At 39.1% G+C, this 21,948-nt stretch overlaps 1 pseudogene across 1 annotated transcript; it reads left to right on the top strand.

Annotated features, from left to right (window-relative positions):
- Positions 1-13,805: 13,805 nt before the first annotated feature.
- On the top strand, positions 13,806-17,384 carry LOC306661314 (histone H2A.Z-like; annotated as a pseudogene). The gene has a single exon. The product of its transcript is annotated as a histone H2A.Z-like (transcript).
- The last annotated feature ends 4,564 nt before the right edge of the window (positions 17,385-21,948 follow it).

Genomic DNA, 21,948 nt, shown 5'->3' with positions numbered 1-21,948 from the left:
TCTGTGGCATATTATGCTTAGATGTGTTTTATTTCCCCAGATGAGAGATCTTTGATTGTCTAACCCTGTATGGTCACTATTTCTTTTTTCTTATGTGGTACTGGGATTGAACCCACGGCTTCACACATGCTGGGCAAATGCTCATAACTAAACCATATTCCCAGCCCCAAATGGTCACTTTAACATCCTATGCTAACCCCAATGCCTCACACCAGAATTCACCAGTGTCTTAATTCTGAGCAACTTACCCTGACCCATTTTTAAAAATGCATTTCATCTTGCCCTTTATCCTCCTGGCCTCTGGCTTTCTGATCCTTACCACATATGCTAAGTCCAATGTTCTACACTGTCCTATAGTCAACATTTAATAAGTGTCATTGTGATCCTGCATGGCAGGCATTCGCTAGACTTGGGATATTCCTTGTGTTGCTTCACTCTTTGCCCCCCAAAATTCATACTCTTCCTCTAGAGTCTGCACTGATTTCACACTTTCCTTAGCAAGCAACCTCTCTAAATTAGCTCAGCTTTGGGACTCCCTGTTTCCCCACATAGCTAACCTGTTTCATAGATAGAACTTCTATCAGGATAATTTTAGGAACATGTTACAAAACAAATAATTAACACAGGTTTAAACCACAAAGATATAACTTATAGGGTAACAAAATGCCTAGAGGTAAGTGGTCCCTAGCAGTTTGGTGCCTCAAAGTTGTCAGCATTCCAGTGTTGTTTGCAATTCTACTTGCTTTGACTGCAAGGTCACAAGATGGCTACCACAGCTCCAAGCAGTACTTTCTCCAGCTGGTACACTTAGCAAGGAGGAAAAGAAGAATCAGAAACTCTCCCCTCCGAGAGTACCTTTATATTCCCTCGTCATAACTGGAACCAAGTCCACTGTTGTGCCCAGCGGCTCGAGACCCCACAAAGACCACCAGAGACCACGATCAATGCAAGCAACAAAGAGTCATTTATTGGCAAGCTCGAGCCTGGTCCTCTGCGCACACGGTAACCCGGTGATGCTAAGAGGCCCTGAGCCTTTGTTCAGCAGGCTTTTATAAGGAAAGGCAAACAGTTTTACAGTGTTCTTTTTAATTGGTTAACATTTGAACAGCTAAACATTAGTCCTCCTCTGGTTGGGTCCTGCCAATCTATTTGATTCTCATTGGGTCCCACCAGAACTGAACGGCCCTAGAGGAAGAAGGGAGGAGGGAAGGGGTGAACTGTGCAGGAGATGAGTTGCAGTTAGGCCCCCCTGTCCTTGATAGATAAGGTTTCTAGGCAGCTGCACATTTCTCAGGCAAATATTTCTTAACAACCTCGATAAGCATGGGGGCCCAGCAGTCCTGTTTGCGCTGTATTGGCTTTTGAGGGAGCAGTCGCAACTGCCTGCATCCTGGTAATTAAGACAGCTAGCTGCACAGATATCACCCTGTTCTCAACATTCCCCCCTTTCCAAGAACATTTAGAGAGCCAATCTTGGGTCTCTATAGTTACAGCTAGTAGCAACAATACTAGGGGTCTCACTATAGTGGACACCAGAGTAGTTAACCAAGGGGAAAAATTGAACCAGAATTTAAACCAGCTCTGACTAGCTTCCCGTTTTTTCTTTCTGTTTGCTAGTCATTCTCTGACTTTTGTCATATTATCCTTGATTATCCTACAGTGATCTATATAAAAACAACATTTTTCTCCTAGGGCTGCACATAGACCTCCTTGCTTACAGTCTTTAAAGGCAGGTAAATTTGGTAATCAATGAGCTTTGGAGACCCTTAACATTTTATTCTCCCAGGGGCAGTCTCCAACTTCCAGAGGCAGATGGCTTTCATGGCCTTCATTTCCTCGATTTGACCCGATCCCCTATTTCTACACTAACTACCTGTTCTTAATTCTGGCTTTATTTCTCCCTCTAATCTTAGGAACTCCATGCTGCTGGGGAAGAGGGTCGATGACCTTTCTGACTTCTTCGAGCTGGAAGTGGGTGGCGTGGGGCAAGCAGCTTGGAGTTCCTTTTATTATTATTATTATTTTTTCAATCGAGGAGTCCAAGGTAAAAGTCTGGCTGTGGAAGAGCAGGTTGTAAAACCATCTGGGGGTGGGTGCTTCTATGAGAGAAGAACAAAAAGACATGAGTACTGAAAGGAGACTAGTACAAAGTAAATGTTGCAGCATCTGAAACATGCCACTGAGTATCATGAAAATGACGGAAGTCAATTTTTCACCAGGAGGTGGAAGAACTGAGAAATTGTTCCCATAACTAGGCCTAGCAAAGGCTGGAGAGGACAAGGCCTTCATTTGGGGACTTTAACATTGTCCAGGTTATCAGGAATGTAAACACAACATTTAACTCTTAATGTCATAGATGTTCCCAGAAAATATAGTTAAGCTACTTAATGTCATCTGATTTTTGTAAAATATCCTTTTATTGATATAACCTGTGTTTAGTAGAGATCTCTATACTTCTGTTACTTAGGGCTAGGTAATCATACTAGCAAACATAGATTAAGTCTACCTGTATAGCTTAGGAAGGTCTTAAACTGACTAAAAACTTCTGACTCTGGCAGTTTCTTTTGATAGTTATCAGGCACATTTGCTGAAGAATCTTTTTCTCATTTGTAGCTTCCAGTTTTTATTCTAGTGGGCTAATACAAGTGTACATCTTAAGTTACATTTAACTATTATTTCTTTTAAATGCTCAAAAATGACTGTATTTTGGGTTTTAACTGTTTTGCTGGGTGTCTAAGATGAAGCTGGTCAAATTGACCCGGTTCCTGTCTTGTTAAAGAGTCAGCTGAGTTCCCACAGGGGTCACTCGTAGAGAACTTAAGAGCACCTTCTTAGCTCCACCAGTGCCATTGGTTAGGTAGGGTCTTCTTGATGACGTGGCTTTCCTTGAAAGCATCAGGGATGTCTCCCTTTTTCCATGACTTTCCTCTGCAGCAGATGCACTGAGTGATTTTTCATCCTCTAGTCTCAACAATCTCCTTGATCAGGAGGTTGTGTGACCCAGAGTTGCAGCGCTCCTTAGAGAAGTCCCCTTATTCCCTGGGTTCAGGCTGACTTTGAGGGCAAGATACTGTTTTTTTCTTGGCCTCTGTATTTAATTCCAATTTCTAAGTTTGATCTTAATCATCCAGCAAGCCAGTCTCACCAGTCATTAAGTAAGAGTACTGGGCTTTAACTTTAATGTCCATAACTTTACAGTTATTTACCCTTTTATCTAACTGGAGTCTGTATTAGTACTGGAAGTTACCACTATCTGTTCTATAGGTGATGGCTTATTATCACAAGTTACCTAGGTTGTATATTCTGGAAGCAGCTACTTCTGCAAAACAGTAACAAGCAACAGTTTTACAAAATGAGATTAGCAAGAGTAAAAACATATTCAGCTTGTTTAATAGCTATCTTGAATTTGGACTGAGAACCACATTATATCCCCTATTTGAGATCATAGTAATTTTATAACAAAAACCAATCTTTTGACTATAACTTTAAATAAGCTGAAGTCTGGCTTATTTTGGAGTCACTCTAATATGCAGCAGGGTGTGGCAGAGCCTTATCTTAGGTAAGGCAGGGCTCTTCACAAATCTTAAGTAAAATGTTCTAATCCTGAAGCTAATTTTTTCCCCTTTTGCCATAACCAGCATGACCAAATTTTCAAGTTCAGTGAGGGGCAAAGGAATATTAGAAAATAAAGGTTTATAAATACAGATTTTGAAGATTAAGCTGAGATCAGATGGAGCTCTGTTCTCTGATGGAGATGCAGATCCAAAGAGTTATGTTAGCAATCTTTATACATGTCTTATTATTAGGTTGAAGACTATGTAAGCATTATTCTTTGTTTTCAGGAGAGTTACAGAGACTAGAACATCTACGTAACTTTTTCCACAACTGCAAAGTGCAATGTTAGGAACTCTGTGTAGCTCTCAAAGAAGTCCACTGTCCAAAGTTACTGTAAGGTGGGCAGGAACTAGAGAAGGGAGCTGATGAAACACTGATTATCTAGCAAAACAATTTTTTTTTCTCTGCCCAAGAGCTGTGTGCCTGAGATCAATGTAAGAGCTGAAAGGACTTCTGTATAGAGCCTCCCCAGGGAGGGCACTGCCACATCAGTTAGGCATTTTGTGCCCCTACACAGGAACACTTCCAGGCACCAGGCATGCTACAGTCATGTGGTCAGAGACCCCAATCTCAGTCATTGTTGTCTCATTTTTGCTATTGCGCATTATACTCTTTATTAAATGTCATTTTAAGAAGTTTACATATATTGATTCCTGAGTCTATATGAACATTAGTTAACACAGACTAACATTATATCCAAAACAGGAATCAATCAAAGAACGGCTGAGAGAGCTTTTAAGTTTTCTTTTATATAGCAAAATGCTTTCACCTTCTATGATATGAACCTTTAAACAAATCAGTCTGTCACTAACTCTTAGATATACATTTACATTTAAATGTTTATCTCAGTGAAATAAGTAACCAATTTTATTTATATCTTATTGATAATAGGTCCCATAATAAAATATTAAGTGATAAAAATAAATTCCCAATAAAATGTACTCCTTAAGTTTAAGATTACCATTACAGACAAGTTTATTCTGGAGAATAGCAACACTTGATAAATTCCCTGCTTTAAAAACTTGTATACCTGGAAAATATGAACACATTTAATATGCAACTAATGACTTTCACAATTACCTTGACACTTTTTTTTGTCTTACCAAATTTAGTTTTTAAAGAAAAATGTAGGCTCTGTAACATAGTACAATACTCTTAACAGTTGTTTAACCATAATTGTGTATACCCCAATTTTTAAGACTAATTGTTCTAAAGAATAAAACTTAATAGACACAAAGTTAAGAGAAAATTAGTGTTTCAAATCCTTGTTATTTTACCATGTCATTTTACCATATAGATTAGACTTCAGTTTATATCAGAACATTAGTATTTTTCCTTAGGAAAAACCTTAAATAGCTTTAACCGATTGTCTCACATACTTGTAACCAACTTAGTTTCATGCAAACTTGTTGACATTTGTTCTTTACTCACACACAGACTTTCTTAGCACTTACTTAGACCTTCATGTATTTTATCACATAAACACTTTTTTTTACCCAGAAACATTTTTTTCCCTTTTACTAAATATATTTTCATACCCAGAGCCTTTTATTTTTTCTTTCCTTTCTGTCGACACTTTTTTTTTGTTCACATTCTGAAACAACTCTCATGAAATTTCTGAATTTAGATAAATTACTCCATTTTAACAAGATAAAATACCTTGTTGTTTATAGTACTCTAACTGAAACACAGTGAGAGGGGAGATGGTAACTCTAAATCCAAACCTAAGAGCTCCTTGGAGCTTTGCAGAACTGGAGGGGGAGCAGGGGGAAGTGGTAAGGAAGCAGATGGAACGCTCACCCTCCGGGTTGGGCTTTTACCTGTTAGGACATAACTCTTAATAACCTTGTTTTTAGTAATGACACAAAGCAATTTTAAACACTTTTTAGTTTACCAACCTATGAAAACACCAATAATGTTTAGGTATGATACCCCATGGAATTTAAGGACTTAAGAGTACTTAATGTTATTTAACAATTAGCATTTTAACTTTGCAAATTAATCAATTAATCAGATGTCTTTACAAACACATTTGAGTTGTCCTATACATGTTAAATTTAATTTACTTATTCTGCAAAAACCAAGATATCAGACAAGTGTCCTGAACAGTATTTGCTGTCTCTTTCCTGTTGAAGAAAAGTATTAGACATTGTTTAACATCAACATTGCATTAGTTTGACTACTTAGAGACTTGCGAATTATTTCTGAAGACATTTCACTTTTATTAGTTTACCCAACTTAAATTGAACCCTTTTAAATCACGTGAATAAAAGTATTTGGATCCATTTTTAAATTTTAATTTTAGGAGCGCTCAGTTTTGATACAGACAAAACATGACATTGTAAGGCCCCCCAAAAAGGAAACCCCAACTCTGTCCCATGGATGGACGGCAACCCCAATCAACCGCAGGAGGCGTCACTTGATGCAAACCGCAAGAGGTGTTTATTCCAGCGCGCTGGGACCCAACTCGAGGAGTCGAGTCCCTAGCAGAAAATCTTGTAGGTTTATAAAGGCAGAAACCACACATCGGGAGGGGTCACACATGAAAGGGGGAAAAGGGGGAACAAAGCTGCCAGGAAATTTCAAAGGGGGTCTGGGTTTGCTGACAACATGTTTCACAATGTTTTACAACAGGCTGTAGATTCTGGTCAATAGTTTCTGGTAATCCTACTGTTTGAGCACTATCTGGCTATCAGGCTCAATTTACTCTTTTACTCTCTGTTTGGGAACAGAGAACAGCTTTAAGGGCTTTGTTCCCATTACTGGGAGGGAAACCTTAGGGAGTTGAGATAAAACAGACAACTTAAAAAAATGTCCATTCTTTCATTTCCCCATTTTCTTTTCTGGTAAGTTCTAATCATGGAACTTCTGTCTCTATATACTCTTCTCCAAAGCTATTTCCTTGGCAGAGGGACTGGTATTGTTGCCTAAGCATTAGTACCTATACAGCACTTACTCTTTCCCTGATGAAGGTGACTAGGTGATTTCAGGCAGGCAAGAGCCCAGGGGGCGGGCCACCAATTAGCAGCCCCTTGTTTGCAGTCCTTGATAAACAGTCCTTGATAAAGGCAGGTAAATTTGGTAATCAATGGGCTCCGGAGATCCTTGACATTCCATTCTTCCAGGGGCAGTCTCCAACTTCCAGAGGCAGATGATTTCATGGCCATTTCCTCAATTTGACCTGATCCCCTATTTCTACACTAACTACCTGTTCCCAATTCTGGCTTCATTCCCCCCTCTAATCTCAGGAACTCCATGCTGCTGGGGAAGGAGGTCGATGACCGCTCTAGCTTCTTCGAGCTGGAAGTGGGTGGCGTGGGGCAAGCAGCTTGGAGTTCCTTTTCTAAAAATCAGGTCAATCAAGGAGTCCCAGGAAGAAGCCTAGTTGGGGAAGAGCAGTTTGTAAAGTCATCTGGGGGCGGCTGCTTCTATGATAGAAGAACAAAAAGACATGAGTACTGAAATGAGATTAGCACAAAGTAAATGTTGCAGCATCTGAAACATGCCAGTGAGTATCATGAAAATGACAGAAGTTAATCTCTCACCAGGAGGTGGAAGAACTGAGAAATTGTTCCCATAACTAGGCCTAGCAAAGGCTGGAGAGAACAAGGCCTTTATTTGGGGACTTTAACATTGTCATAGATGTCCCCAGAAAATATAGTTAAGCTACTTAATGTCATCTGATTTTGTAAAATATCCCTTTATTGGTATAACCTGTGTTTACTAGAGATCTCTATACTTCTGTTACTTAGGAATAGATAATCATACTGGCAAACATAGATTAAGTCTACCTGTGTAGCTTAGGAAGGTCTTAAACTGACTAAAAACTTCTGACTCTGGCAGTTTCTCTTGATAGTTATCAGGCACATTTGCTGAAGAATCTTTCTTTCATTTGTAGCTTCCAGCCTTTATTCTAGTGGGCTAATACAAGTGTACATCTTAAGTTACATTTAATTATTATTTCCTTTAATTGCCCAAGAATGGCTATATTTTGGTTTTAACTGTTTTGCTGGGTATCTATGATCAAGTTGGTCAAATTGACCTGGTTCCTGTCTTGTTAAAGAGTCAGCTGAGTTCCCACAGGGGTCACTCGTACAGAACTTAAGAGCGGCTCCTTAGCTCCACCAGTGACTTTGATTAGGCAGGGTCTCTTGATGAGGTGACTTCCTTTAGAAACATCAAGGGATGTTTCCCCTTTTCCATGACCCTCCTCTGCAGCAGATGCACTGGATAATTTTTCATCCTCTAGTCTCAACAATCTCCTTGATCAGGAGGTTGTGTGACCCAGAGTTGCAACGCTCCTTAGAGAAGTTCTCTTACTCCCTGGGTTCAGGCTAATGTTGAGGGCAAGACCCAAATATGGACTTTTCTTGACCTCTGTATTTAACTCCAATTTCTAAGTTTGATCTTAATTATCCAGCAAGCCAGTCTCACCAGTCATAAATTAAGAGTAATGGGCTTTAACTTTAATGTCCATAACTTTACAGTTATTTACCCTTTTATCTAACTGGAGTCTGCATTAGTACTGGAAGTTACCACTATCTATTCTATAGGTGATGGCTTATTATCACAAGTTACCTAGGTTGTTTGTTCTTGGAGCAGCTACTTCTGCAAAACATTAACAGGTAACAGTTTTACAAAATGAAATTAGCAAGAGTAAAAATATATTCAGCTTGTATAATAGCTATCTTGAAATTCGATTGAGAACTACATTCTATCCCCTATTTGAGATCACAGTACTTTTACAACAAGAACCAATCTTTTGACTATAACTTTAAATAAGCTGAAGTCTGGCTTATTTTGGAGTCACTCTAACATGCAGTAAGGTGGGAGGCAGAGCCTTATCTCAGGTAAGGCAGGGCTCTTTACAGATCTTAAGTGTTCTAATTCTGATGTTGATCTTTGCTTCTTCCTTAAATATCATTAAGTAGTTTACATATACTGTTTCCTGAGGCTATATAAACTTTATAATTAACACAATTTAACATAGTATCTAAAACATGAATCAAAGAAAGGCTGAGAGAGCTTTTGTTATTTCCACAATCTGAGAGTGCTGGGACTCAAACCCAGGCCTCCCGCTTGAGAGTCAGGAACTCCACGACATGAGCTAAATGGCCTGCACTGAGAGAGCTTTTAACTTTCCTTTTGTGATTAAATGGCAAAATGTTTTCATGTTTCTTTCATGTTTCACAATATTAACCTTTAAACAAATCAGACTCTAATGTTTAGAAATACATTTACATTTGAAATTCTTTATCTCAGTGTAAAAAGTAACAAATTTTACACATACCCTATTGATATCAGGTCCTATAATAGAACATTAAATGATAGAAATAAATCCCCAATAAAATTTACTCTTTATAAGTTTAAGATTACCATTACTGACAAGTTTAATCTGGAGGATAGCAGAGCTTAATAAATTTCTTGCTTTAAAAACTTGTGGTCCTGAAAAATATGAACACATTTAATATACAACTAGTGACCATTTCACAAATACCTTGACACTTTTATCTTACCAAATTGAGTTTTTAAAGAAAATGTATACTCTGTAACAAAGTACAATACTCTATAATAGTTGTTTAACCATAATTGTATACACCCCAATTTTTAAGACTAATCGTTCTAAAGAATAAAACTTAATAGACACAAAGTTAAGAGTAAATTAGTGTTTCAAATCCTTGTCATTTTACCATGTCATTCTACCATATAGATTAAACTTTGGTTTATATCAGAACGTTAGTATTTCACCTTAGGAAAAACCTTCAATAGTTTTAGCTGTCTCACATACATATAACCAACTTAGTTACACACAAACTTGTTGAAACTTGCCCTTTACTTACACAGACTTTCTTAGCACTTACTTAGACCCTCATGTATTTCATCACACAAGCACTTTCTTACCCAGAAACATTTCCTTTTTCCTTTTACTAAATATATTTCCATACCCAGAACCTTTTATTTTCTCTTTCCTATTTGTTGACCCCTTTTTGTTCACATTCTGAAACAACTCTTATGAAATTTCTGAATTTACATAAATTACTCTATTTTAATAAGATTAAATATTCTGTTGTTTATAGTACTCTAATTGAAACACAGTTGAAACTTTTGGGACCCTTTGTATATAGAATTGCACTTGTTAGGACATAACTCTTAGTAACCTTGTTTTTAGTTTAGTGATGACACAAAGCAAGTTTAAACCCTTTTATTTACCAACCTATGAAAACACCAATAATGTTTAAGTATGATACCCCATGGAATTTAAGGAGTTAAAAGTACTCGATGTTATTTAACAATTAGCATTTTAACTTTGTAAATTAATCAGATGTCTCTACAAACACATTAGAGTAATCCCATACATGTTGACTCTAATTCACTTATTCTGTAAAAAACCAAGATATCAGACAAGTGTCCTGAACAGTATTTGCTGTCTCTTCCCTGTTGAAGAAAAGTCCTAGAAACAATTGATATTAGACATTTTATTAACATCAATATTTTATTAGCTTGACCACCTAGAGACTTGCAAGTTATTTTCAAAGACATTTTACTTTTATTAGTTTACCCAATTTGAACCTTTTTTAAATCACGTGAATTAAAAGTATTTGGATCCATTTTTAAATTTTAATTTTAGGAGCGCTCAGTTTTGATACAGACAAAACATGACATCAGACAGCACAACATACAAATAACACAAAATCAAGCCCTTGTAACTTTATAGGTGAATCTCCATTGCAGTGTAACAGATGTTCAAAAACTCTAGTTGAATAAAAAATAGAACTGATCAAAAAATCATGAGCTCAAAAAAACATATAATTAAAAATATAGCATTTACTTTGCTGGAGTTTTAAAGACTCTTTTTACCTTTTCTTTCCCTGGGTTTGAGACCGGTCTCCTACTGAGCCTTTAGGCTTCTTTTATTTATATTTCAATGTAAGCCTTGACTGAGATCTGGAAGGATCTAACAGGTTTTAACAGAAACTCTGTGTATAAGGCATTTTAGCCATCTCATCCAGACAGGTTGGATGTTAAAATTATGAGACCTTATTTTTCATTACTTTTGAGACTGAAGCTACTTTGCTAAGTTACCCTTCAGGGCTGTTCGGAGCGGGAGTCCAGAGAAGGAACCTTTGGGGTCCACCCGAGAGTAGCCCGGGCCGAGAACCCCCCAGTTGTTCCAACCCTTCCTCCACCTCCGCCACAAACACACAACAGAACCAGAACCAGATACAGACGGGCGCCAATCTCTGATCCACCAATTGAACCCCATCAGCGCCCTTACCGACGGAGACTACCAGGCGTCCCTGGCTCTCCTTCCACCCTTAGGGCGTCCCCCAGGGCTGCAACCTGTGGCCCCCCAGGCACGTCTGCCGGCCACTGTTCAGCCACTCTCACGAGTCACTGAACGGCTGCCACCGAAACCGAAAGCGCGCTCACAGAACCAGACCAACTAACAAAACACAAGACAAAGACAGACAACTTCGGGGTACCCCTTCTTACCTCCAAGGTCGACTCCGCGGATGAGGGGGGGCCATCTTATCCCGGGCGAGCCCCCAAATGTAAGGCCCCCCAAAAAGGAAACCCCAACTCTGTCCCATGGATGGACGGCAACCCCAATCAACCGCAGGAGGCGTCACTTGATGCAAACCGCAAGAGGTGTTTATTCCAGCGCGCTGGGACCCAACTCGAGGAGTCGAGTCCCTAGCAGAAAATCTTGTAGGTTTATAAAGGCAGAAACCACACATCGGGAGGGGTCACACATGAAAGGGGGAAAAGGGGGAACAAAGCTGCCAGGAAATTTCAAAGGGGGTCTGGGTTTGCTGACAACATGTTTCACAATGTTTTACAACAGGCTGTAGATTCTGGTCAATAGTTTCTGGTAATCCTACTGTTTGAGCACTATCTGGCTATCAGGCTCAATTTACTCTTTTACTCTCTGTTTGGGAACAGAGAACAGCTTTAAGGGCTTTGTTCCCATTACTGGGAGGGAAACCTTAGGGAGTTGAGATAAAACAGACAACTTAAAAAAATGTCCATTCTTTCAACATCAGACACAAAAACAAATAACATAAAATCAAAGGCCTTGTAACTTTACTTACTGGAGAACAATCACAGATGTTTAAAAATAACTCTAGAGTTGGATAAAAATAGAACTGATAACAAAAAAAATCATTAACCTAGGTATGTAGGATCAAAATTATGAGCTCAGAAATACAGCATTAAAGAAAAACAAAACAAAACAAGAATCCTAGAGAATGAGTTAGATCTGTGTAGCAGCCCAGGAGTTTAAAACGCGCCTCTTTTTTTTTTTTTTTTTTTTTTTCAGGTTACTCCCCCCTCTCCCACTGAAACTGCTACAGTTCACATTCCAATGCAGACTTCAGCAAGGCCAGGCAGGGGGAAGGGAGGGATTGCCCAGGACTTTTTAACCCCTTTTTTCCTGGTTGAGAAATCGGGTTAGGTTTGAATGCAGAAAATCACAAAACATTATTTCCCACTACTTTTGGAGAATAGAGCTGCTGAGCTCTCCGCCTAGGGGGATTGGAGTAAACAAATCTCTTAGGAACAAGGAGAAGGACTGTAAAGTACCCTGCAATGAGTATCCCTAAGCCTAAGAATAGGGGACCTGAGGGAGGACAAAGGGAGCCCATCCTCCGACAAACAAAGAGGTGCTTAGGACAGACTAGTGACGGGCAACTATGCAAACAAAGGGAGCCTGGGCATTTCCATACTAATTGTCCCAGGTCTTATTCCTACAGTTTGGATTCCTATATCTGACCAGCAAGGGAAGGGGAGCATCCAGGAGGGAGTGGATGTGCAGGAGTATTGTGTAGCCCATTTTACCCTCCAAAAATGAAGAGACAGAAACCAGCACCTCAAACAGATGTGGGGTGCATGGAGAGAGAAGCTTATTTATCTCACTCGAAGTAGATCTTGGTGAAGATTGGCTACTCCATGGAGCAGAGTGCAGCAAACTTACCCTCCTTTAGGTGTTCACACTGAAGTTCTTTCCTCTGGCACAGACCTCGAGAAGTGACTCAGGAGGAAAGTCTTAGGAGTCACCTGAGCCTGTTCCCTGTATAATTCCAAAAGGATAAAATGAATTTGACCATTGATTAGTATTTCTCCTGTCTATCAGGAGATTCATAGACCCGTTTTCCTCCAGATTGGAGATGAGAAATTAAGAATGAGAAACAGTGAGAATAGTAGCAAACTGACACAATGAAGAATTCAATAGGAGGCAAGAGTAAAGACCATACCATACAATACACAAACAGACAGACATATAGCGCGCTAGATCAAAGTTGGCTAGTTGGTATTTTGTCGACAAAAACAAAGGCCCAGATGCGACAGAGTCGCCCAGATGCAGCACAAAGGCTGCCCAGATTGCAGCCCAAAGGCTGCCCAGATGCGACAGAGTCGCCCAGATGCAGCACAAAGGCTGCCCAGATGGGTCGAGGGGACGTCTCCCGAGACCCTGCTGGGGTCCTATAGCGCGTCCGCCAGGACTTTGCCAGCCCAGAACCAGAACCTGCAGGCAATCCAGACAGAAATACGGCAATGCCTTACTCACCGGCCAATGATGTTACTTATGACTCTATGATCAGGTGTCTGGGTGGGCTTGGGGTATCCCGGACGAGCCCCCATATGTTGTGCCCAGCGGCTCGAGACCCCACAAAGACCACCAGAGACCACGATCAATGCAAGCAACAAAGAGTCATTTATTGGCAAGCTCGAGCCTGGTCCTCTGCGCACACGGTAACCCGGTGATGCTAAGAGGCCCTGAGCCTTTGTTCAGCAGGCTTTTATAAGGAAAGGCAAACAGTTTTACAGTGTTCTTTTTAATTGGTTAACATTTGAACAGCTAAACATTAGTCCTCCTCTGGTTGGGTCCTGCCAATCTATTTGATTCTCATTGGGTCCCACCAGAACTGAACGGCCCTAGAGGAAGAAGGGAGGAGGGAAGGGGTGAACTGTGCAGGAGATGAGTTGCAGTTAGGCCCCCCTGTCCTTGATAGATAAGGTTTCTAGGCAGCTGCACATTTCTCAGGCAAATATTTCTTAACAACCTCGATAAGCATGGGGGCCCAGCAGTCCTGTTTGCGCTGTATTGGCTTTTGAGGGAGCAGTCGCAACTGCCTGCATCCTGGTAATTAAGACAGCTAGCTGCACAGATATCACCCTGTTCTCAACACCACCTTTTCCTGCTGGCAAAGAAGAACCAGATTTAATGTGACTGGCTACTATTTGGGTTTACCTCTATAAAATGGGCAGGTCTAACTTCCCTGGGCCCATTGCTTTCTGTCCAATATCTCAAGGAAAGCAAGGTTCAGTTAGCAAGAAGAAAGAGAGGCAGCAGTTGTTGGATAGATGAGCAGCTGCACCTGCCACAAAGTCATATAGCCAGGAGCAGGAACCACCCCATATCTGGGTCATATCTGCCTCGCTTTGTAGGCTTCACCTTGTCACACAGGGTGCTCAGTCATACTTCAAGAGGATGAAAGGCTTATAGGTGACTTGAAGGGGATGGCAAAAACAAGAACAATATTTCAACGCTTGTGGAAGGGAGGTATGTGGGTGAGTAGGAGGTATTAGGGTTGGATATGGTGAACGTGGGTCACGCCAATCTCTAAAGAACTCGATTTTTAAAAACCAAACAAAAGTACTTAACTTACAAAGGTATTTCATAATTACTACCTATAATTCTAAAAGACTGTGTATGGGGCATACAGTTGTATATGATGTGATGGTGCTTTTTAGGAAAAACTTCACAGGGACAGTGCATGCCCAATGGGTGTATGAAGGAAGGAGACAACAAATACGGGAATAATGAGTTAGAAGACCCAGGGAGGTGACTGAACTGGAATCAGATGAGTCTAGTAAAGATCACACGGCAATTTAGCTTTTACCCTCCGCATTCTACTGGACAGGTATAGAAAAGGAATCAACTGTGAAATTACTTTGTCCACAAGCCATCCCTCTAATCCTGTTGTCAGTTCAAAGATGTGAAACCTTATTCCAGTGATAAGATATATATTCCTTTGAATGAAGGGACATGCTGGAAGACATGAGCTTCCCTCTGAAAGGCAGATGACCCTTGATATATCCAAAACCATGTAGTGAGTAACGTTTTTCCCCTTGATCCCCTAGTAACAACTTTGCTTATCAAAACTAGCCCATTAGGTGTTTACACTCCCTAAATTGAAGTGATTTGGAAAGCAGGGTAGCTCAGAAGATTCAGAACACAGCAATAGAAATATAAGAATATATTGCTTGAGACCAAAAGAAAGGTAGAGTATCAGGTAGTGCCCTTCAAATTGGGCAGATACCTCAGATTTATGGGTCTCAGTTATTCCACATTCAACACTGGAAGAAGAAAGAGAGTCCGAAGTTCTCTGCAAGATTTTTTCAGTCCCAAAATTTTATAATTTTGTGAAATTCCTGTCTCAAGAAGTCACCAAGTGAACTTTTAGGTGTTACACATTGTATCCTAATTTAGTCTTTTCCTTTTCCTCTGCCTCATCAGCATTTGGCTCTCTTGACTTCACTTCTTCCTTCCTTGACTTAAACGCATGGCTGGGATTTCCTTAAAAGTGAAGCTGCATTAGTTTGAATGGCCGTGCAACGAAGGAGTAGGTGGTAGGATCTCGCTGTGTGTCTGACTAGCCTCTTCTCGCCTTTTCTGTGCCTTGCTTGTCTGAGCTTCAGCACAATTCGAGATGGCTGGTGGTAAGGCTGGGAGGACTCTGGAAAGGCCAAGACAAAGGCGGTTTCCGGCTCGCAGAGAGCCGGCTTGCAGTTCCCTGTGGACCGTATTGATCGACACCTGAAATCTAGGACAACCAGCCATGGACGTGTGGGAACGACTGCCACTGTGTATAGCGCAGCCATCTTGGAGTACCTCACCGCAGAGGTACTTGAGTGGCAGGAAATGCTTCAAAAGACTTAAAGATAAAGTGCATTACCCCTTGTCACTTGCAACTTGCTATTCGTGGAGATGAAGAATTGGAGTCTCTCATCAAGGCTACAATTGCTGGTGGTGGTGTCATCCCACATATGCACAAATCTCTGATTGGGAAGAAAGGACAACAGAAGACTGTCTAAAGGATGCCTGGATTCCTTATTTTCTCAGGACTCTAATACTATTAACAGCTGCTCAGTGTTGGTGATTCCAGTGGACTGTATCTCTGTGAAAAAAACACAATTTTGCCTTTTTGTAATTCTATTTGAGCAAGTTGGAAGTTTAATTAGCTCTCCAACCAACCAAATTTCTGCATTCGAGTCTTAACCATATTTAAGTGTTACTGTGGCTTCAAAGAAGCTATTGCTTCTGAAGTAGTGGGTTTTGATTGAGTTGGCTGTTTTTAAAAAACGGTTTGGATTTTAATTGTGATGCAGAAGTTATAGTAACAAACATTTGGTTTTGTACAGACATTATTTCTACTCTGGTGGATAAGTTCAATAAAGGTCATATCAAAAAAAAAAAAAAAAAAAAAAAGTGAAGCAGCACTTAAGAAGGTTGAACACGGTTATGTAGGATGGCCTGCCTAACCCAAAGGCCAATGTTGCAATCAGAGTCACCATAATTATTCATCTACTATAAATTTTTACATCAGTGACAGTAAACAATGTTGTCCTTTTGAAAAAATTTACTTTGTCTAATTCACACAAGGATCCCACAGACTGGCAGTAGCACTGGAAACAAGGTTCATTCTTTTGTTTTTTTATACGTTTATCTTATTTATTTATTTTATGTGGTGCTGAGGATTGAACCCAGTGCCTCACATGTGGGAGGCAAGCACTCCACCACTGAGTTACAAACCTAGCCCCAAGGCTCATTCTTTCTTGTGCCTCTGCATTAGCAACTGGCCTGGAACTTAGTTGGTCACCATTGATGTATGTTGAGTAAATGAGAAGCAACAGCACTGAAGAATAATCAGGAAGGCGCAAGATAGCGGCTGGAGAACACAGGAGGTGGTGTGTGGTATAACTGGTCCTGTACACCCCATGAGGCCATAGCAGGACCTGGTGTCCGAAAGGTAGTCATTCTTCAGGACTATAGCAGTGACACCTGCTCCCAGTTCCAGATCAAGCTCCCCATGGAGCTGTAGAATCCCATTGACAGGCAATAGTTTGAAGAAAGTTTGAACTCTTCTCTAAGTAAAAGCAGAGAAGCTGGGACCCAGTCATATCTTGAAGACCATTTGGCTTTTTGACAGCATAGACCATCTTCTCGTGCTTGATTATGAGAAGGTTCTAAAGATAGTCTCCAAATACATGCAAGAACAGAATGAGAAGATAGATATATGCTCCCCAAGGCCTCCTCCTGACAGACTCTATTGAGAGAGGACTTAGAGTTATTTAGAACCATGTACAAAGAAAGAGGCATAAGATAAACCATAGGATTAAAGATCCCACCTCCAGCAGGAACTCTCATCTGCTCACTGGCCAACCACAGATTGCCCCTACCTTATCTCCAGAGCATCATTCTTTTGTATGTGCTGCCAGAGTCACAGTGTCATTTACTCTAAGGACAAGCTTTCTAAGATTCCACACCTAGAGTGACCTCTAGTCACTCAGCATCCACTTTGTGTCTCCAAATCATGTAGGATTCTATAATCTTTTGGTTCATTTCTGAGAAAACACAAAAAACGCATTTCACTTTTTTATTTTAAATGTTTTAATAAAATATGCAGGGGCTGGGGCTATAACTCAGTTGGTAGAGTGCTTGCCTCACATGCATAAGGCCCTAGGTTCAATCCCCAGCGCTATAAAAAAAAAAAAAAAAAAAAAAAAAATATATATATATATATATATATATATATATATATATATATGCAAGTTGGTCAATCCAGTGCAGTTTATTTCTTAGCTACCACCAGTACCATTGATTCTCTTCACTCCTTGGCCCAGTGTTCCAGGTGACTTGAGACTTAAACAAGTCATATCTTAGCCAATGTTCAGTCTTATTCCCCAAATTTAATAAAAGGCTTTTCTCCAGATGAGGGGTAGATTATACCAGTGGTTTTGCTAATGTATTACCCAGCTTGCTAAGAACTACCATTTTTGCCATATTCAAATCTTAAGATTGATTTCTTCTGTTCAGTTTCTCAAGCCCAAGCTCATTGAAAACAATAACATATAATGTTATTTGTTTTATTATAGCAATTAAACCTAATTAAGTAAGTATTTAATGCAATCTCCAGTCACTTTCTTTGGAGACTTTTATGTTATTTTAGCATTACCTTGAATGTTAGAAAATTGTGATGTATGTTACTTATTCATTACACGAATAAGTAAGCACAATAAGTGGATGCTAAACCAACATATGCCCTGCTACATCCTGAATGTGTAATAAGCAAATGTAATACATATTTTAATTATAATTTATAATTAAAAGTTATGCTTTGTTAAAAAATTATTGCTGGGCTGGGGAGATAGCTCAGTTGGTAGAGTGCCTGCCTTGCAAGCACAAGGCCCTGGGTTCAATCCCCAGCACCACAAAAAAAAAAAAAAGAAAAAAAATTATTGCTAATTTTTGTCCTTACTGGCAACCTTATGATTCATACATTCTTCATATACAATATTCAGTGCACAGAAATCTTATGGTTGAGGTTGAAATAAATTGACTTTCCAATTAAATTCTCAAGCCCGAGTCAATATTTCTAGCTCTTTTTTCATCTATCTATACATTCTTAGTGTTGAGGTTTATTATGCCTTTTATACTTTGGGGGATTTGAGAGCATTGTATTTGAGAGAAAGTTAAGAAATATACTAGGAGAAAGTGAAGCAGTTAAAAGTTATTGTAACTGAGATATTGTAGGTACTGGATTTAATCTCTCATATTTAATTTCTTCTCTGGTTCTGGTAGTTATTCCATAAATCATCATAGGTCTATGTAATATTTTTATTGTATAAAACTTCTTTATTTCTCTGATAATAGTGTCTGTCTGCCTTTTAAACCTGTTGCAAACAGACACACTTCGCTGAAATATTAAAACATTAGTAAAACTTTTCTTTAAAAACAAAGAATAATTAGAAATGAGGCTGGAAGCAAGGAAGTTTTATACTCCAAATCAATGAGTTTGTATTCAATCCATTAAGTAAATTGGAACCAATAAAACTATTGGAACAGACATACCCTGTTTATAGCAGTAATAATTTAGATCAAAGCAATGATTTTAAGATTAAGATGAAATTGTCAGTAGGAAGTGAGAAAGAATGAAGGCGAGACAAAAACAGAACATTGTGTTAACACCAACCATTAGGAAGCCATTGCTACCACCCAAGCAAAAGAACAAAATTTGGGACCTGGTTGTAGAAGCAAGAAAGGGAGAAGAGAAATGAAGTCTTAAACACTAAGATTTGAGTCTAAGTTTCTCTAAGAAACTGAGGAAAGTATGAGCCAGGGACAATTTTAGCAAAGTCAGGTAGTGATGGGAAGAGATTGAATTCAGCCTCATCCCAACTCTTAGGACTTAGAACTTCACCATCTTTGACAGTTTCCTCTCCTCAATAAATGACAGGATGTAGTCTACTACCTTTTTTTAAAAAAAATTAATTTTTAGAATTCACTCTTTTTTTGTCTTGTTTTTGTTGGTGAATAATAATTATATAAATAAGGGCTTCATTATGGCATATTTTTACCCCTATATAACATAATTTGATCAATTTCATTCCCCAGTACCTGTCTCCTTTCTCCCCCTAATTCTGCCCAACTAGTCTCCCTCCTATTTTCATGAAATTCCTTTTTTTCCCTTTACTGTCTTTAGTTTTCATCTATGAGAGAAAACACATAACCTTCTGAGTCTGACCTTCACAACTTTCTGAGTCTGACTTATTTTGCTTCACATGATATTCTCCAGTTCCATTCATTTTCTTGTAAATGACATAATTACATTCTTTGTGACTGAATAAAACACCATTGTGAATATTTCCCACATTTTCTTTATCTATTCATCTGTTGACAAGATACCTAGACTGGTTCCATCATCTGGGTATTAGGAAATGTGCTGCTATAAACAAGGGTATGTATGTATCTCTGTAGTACTGAGCATTCACTCCTTCTAACTTAATTTTTTTTTAAAAAAGATACAGTAACAGTTCACAAAAGCCAACTCCATTAAATCTTCCTTCCTCTCCCTTTCTTCAACCATAGCATTTCTCCCCAGCTTCATTCTTCACCAATGTCTTTTTCCCCCACTACTGGGGATCGAATCCACCAATATCGTACATCCCACTGCCAGTTATATATTCACAAAGCACAGATTTTATCATGTCTTCTGTTTTCTTGTCAACTTTCATTTATTGCTGAAGAAAATATCAAACTGTCCATGTTCTACCCTCTCCTCATCTCTCCTGCTTTATCTCCTGCTTAGCAGGTGCTTAATTTTTATATATTAATATATAATAACTTAGCAAAAGGTCAATCTCCAGTGGTGGTGCTGGGGATTGAACCCAGGGCTTGTGCATGCTAGGCAAGCACTCTACCAACTGAGCTCTATCCCCAGCCCCAAAGGACAACTATTATTGGCAACAATATAAATTTTCGTGCTCTAGTCTATAGTCAAAAAAGACACAATTTTGTTCATTTCAGCATCTGATTGGATAACTAAAAGTAAAGACTCTTATCTTATCTGGGGCCTTTAAATAATTTCACAGGAATTTATGAAGTTGCCAGTATTTCCTTCCAGGGGCACTTTCCCTTAAAGGTGAAACAAAGTGTTCTTTTCTCATCTTGGAACTGTTTATTACTCAGAAGCTAAAGAAAACTCATTAAGCCCTCCCGATTATTCACATATGAATGTGAAATGCAAAGGCATCCTAGACTGATGTCTCATTACTTAGTCATTCATAAATGTTAGAACATTTAGCTCAAAAATAGATGATAACTCATCCAAGTTCTCTCCTGTTTATTATTTCTGATCACTAAGTTATCTGTAGAAGCAAGTCCATAGCCCACCAGATCAGCTGACTACTGCTTTTAGTTTTTATATGAATTTCTCTACTGACAGTTTTCTAAATGTGTCTACCCACTCACTACTGGTGATAATATTAGTAAGCATGAAGAAGCTAAACTGAGGACGAGTTCTCTCCTCCACTTAGAAGGTAATAAAAGCTATGATTTTAAAATACCGAATATTCCCTTTTATTTTCAGATTTTAGAAGTATGCTACAGACTTATTTTATAAGTAAAATAACATTGGAGAAACACAGAAGGAAACGCAAAGAAAGCATCCTGTGGATGGTGAGTTTGCTCTGCAGTTGGTGCGCCAGCGTTGGTGCCCACGAAGTGGCTAATCCAGCTGTATGCAGATGTCTAATCAAATCTGTTGGTTCCACCTACAAAAGCATGATCCCTGGAACCAAATCAATCCCATTTACTCTGTGTTCTTTTCTGTATAACTGAGTATTCTTCCTCCACAAATGTTTTAAAGTGCTACAGTCCAGAGGAACTAAACGGACTCTTGTCTAGGTGCCAAATAATTGCCCAACTTCCTCTTCTTTCTTTTGTTTGTGACTTGAGTATTATTTCTAATTTGCTAATGTATTTCTTAAAAGGGTATATATCCAATATATACCCTTATCATAGTATAAATGTATGGGTAAAAATGATATCAGAAGATAAGATTCCTGGGGCTGGGGATATAGCTCAGTTGGTAGAGTGCCTGCCTTGCAAGCACAAGGCCTTGAGTTCAAATTCCCCAGCTCCGCAAAAAAAAAAAAAAAAAAAAAAAAGATAAGATTCCTGAGACCAATTTCTCTCCTATAAAATTGGATTTCCATTTATTGAGTTACACAAAATGGGATGTAACTATAAACAATTTTTAACTTTGGAGTAAACAAACTGCAATGAACTGAATGTTTATGTCCCCCTAGAATTCATATACTGAAAAATCCTAACCCCAGGGTGCTGGTAATAGGAGGTAGGGACTTTGGTGATTAGGTCATGAGGGCAAAGCTTCTGCCATGTGAGGTTACAGTGAGGAGTGACTATCTAGGAGGACACAGGCCCTCAGACACCAAAACCACCTATGCTTTAATCTTGGACTCCCCAGTCCCTAGAACTATGAGAAATAAATTTCTGTTTTCATAAGCTACCTGGTCTATGGTGATGTGTTACAACAGAACTAGTTCCAAAAAGTAGTTCCAAATCTACTTTTACATTGTTGTTGTCGTTTCTTTTCTTTTCTTTTTTTTTTTTTTTTTTTGGGGGGGGGGGAGAATCTATTTTATTATTTTTTTAATTTTTTAATTTGTTCTAATTTGTTGTACATGATAAATGTATACATTTGATAGAGCATACATAAATGGAGTGTAATTTCTCATTTTTCTGTT

Source organism: Sciurus vulgaris (genome assembly GCF_902686455.1).
Source record: "Sciurus vulgaris genome assembly, chromosome: 5".
In the NCBI taxonomy this organism is placed as follows: domain Eukaryota; kingdom Metazoa; phylum Chordata; class Mammalia; order Rodentia; family Sciuridae; genus Sciurus; species Sciurus vulgaris.
Note: the sequence above shows the minus strand (reverse complement) of the source record. Positions and strands in the feature narration are given on the sequence as shown.